At 52.1% G+C, this 1,901-nt stretch overlaps 1 protein-coding gene across 1 annotated transcript in view; it reads right to left on the bottom strand.

Annotated features, from left to right (window-relative positions):
- Positions 1 to 1,901, bottom strand: part of St6galnac6 (ST6 (alpha-N-acetyl-neuraminyl-2,3-beta-galactosyl-1,3)-N-acetylgalactosaminide alpha-2,6-sialyltransferase 6) — a gene marked incomplete at its 5' end in the record, with an annotated part of 21,036 nt that overhangs the window by 656 nt on the left and 18,479 nt on the right.

Below are 1,901 nucleotides of genomic sequence, written 5' to 3'. Positions count from 1 at the left end.
GGGACGTCGCGCCGGCCCGAGGCGGCGGCTGCGGGGCTGCGTCCGTCCGCGCGCTTTCGCTGCACGCACATCCCTCCCGGGGGCCGAGGCAAGCTTCCCGTAGGGCGGCGGGGGAAACTAACGCCCCGAGAGGTGAGGCTCTTTGTCCAAGATCCCGCAGCACGGGGGTGCCAAGGTCCCCGGGCCCCTCTTCAGACGTTGTCCACAGGTCCTGAGCCAACACCCCACTCCCAACCTCTTTCCTGGTTGGGAGGGGCCCTGTAAATTTCTCTGGGACTGCACAGGCCCCAGTCCCAAAGTCCTGAGGGTTGGGTAGGTTATAAAGAGCCAAATTTAAACTGGGCGTAGTGCTGCTCGCCTGTAATGAATGCCGTCACTCTGGGAGGCTGAGGCAGGAGGATCACAAGTTTGAGCCCACCCTGGGCAATTTATTGACTTGCAGAGACCCTGGCTCTAAATAAAAAATAAAAAAGAGCTGGGGAGGTAGCTCAGCACAAAGGCCCTGGGTTCAATCCCCAGCCCTTGGGGGGGGGGGCACAGATGGGTGTGTGCATTGCACAACTTTTGGGGGAAAGGAAATTGACGATGTAAATCAAAACTTTCAGAGCCAGGCGCGGTGGCACTCACCTGTAATCCCAGCACTCTGGAGGCTGAGGCAGGAGGATCGTTGAGAGTTTGGGACCAGCCTGGGCTACAAAGTGAGCTCAAGGCCAGCCTGAACTCCGTATGGAGACCCTGTCTCAAAAAGACACACACACAAAAAAAACAACCTTTTAGCCAGGTGTGATGGCACACACTTGTAATCCCAGCACTTGGGAGGCTGAGGCAGAAAAATTACCTTGACTTCCAGGCTAGCTTTGGCTACATAGTGAGGCTTTCCAATGTGCCCTTCTATTTTTAGAAATTCCTCTAAAGAAACATATATGGGCACAAAATTTGTACAAGAAAGTTTCTGAGTCCCCGACAGGACTGACTGGGAGGTGGCAACAGCCAGAGATGAGGGTTGGTGACTCCGGAGAGTGGGATGGTGCTCGTGGAGCTGGTCCTGGACTGGCACAGTGCTGGTGAGAAAGAGACAAAATCCCAGCCTCCGGGGCCACTCCCACATGTACAGAAATTACTCTAAACATGTAGGGGTGTGCGTGTGTGTGTGTGTGTGAGTGTATAAAGTCTGTCTCCTGATTTTTTTTTTTCATTGTACCTCTGCAAGGTTAAAATCACATTGTCTTACTATGGAAGCGCTCGGGGCGTGGGGGTACAGCCTGCGATCCCAGCTGCTTGGAGGCGGGATCCTCCTGAGGCAGAAAGGAGGGTGGCAAGTTTGAGGCCAGCCTGAGCAACTTAGCAGAAGTGTGTCTTGAAATGGAATAAAGAGGGTTGGGATCTGACTTGGTGACAGAGAGCTTGCCTGGCGTCTGTGAGGTGCCGGCTTTGATCCCTAGCACTGCAAAAACAAAGCAGAAACGATGCCATCTTAGAGCTGGTGAAATGACACGAAACAGCGAGGGGAGATGTGTGCATGTGACCCACCCCCCAGATGGGGGGGAGATAGTCCCTATTTATTTAGGTGTACTGGAGCTCATTCCCAGACCCTCGTGCATGCTTGGCAAGTGCTTTACCACTGAGCTACATCCCCAGCCCTTTTTATTTTTTATTTTGAGGCAGGGTCTGTCCAAGTTGCAAAGTTGCCCAGGCTGGGTTTGAACTTGTGATCTTTTCCGTCTTAGTCTCCTGAGTAGCTGAGATTATAGGCATGCACGACCACATCTAGCTCCTCAAGCTTTTCTAATGTTCTATAAAACTGTCTATTGCTTTATATATAAAATAATTTGAAGAGGGAGGCACCTTGAGGGTTTTAGGTTAAATAAAATCAGCTCATCACAGTGGGGCATGGTAGAGCA

This window comes from Chinchilla lanigera, unplaced genomic scaffold (assembly GCF_000276665.1).
Source record: "Chinchilla lanigera isolate Chin_1 unplaced genomic scaffold, ChiLan1.0 scaffold00018, whole genome shotgun sequence".
In the NCBI taxonomy this organism is placed as follows: Eukaryota; Metazoa; Chordata; class Mammalia; order Rodentia; family Chinchillidae; genus Chinchilla; species Chinchilla lanigera.
Note: the sequence above shows the minus strand (reverse complement) of the source record. Positions and strands in the feature narration are given on the sequence as shown.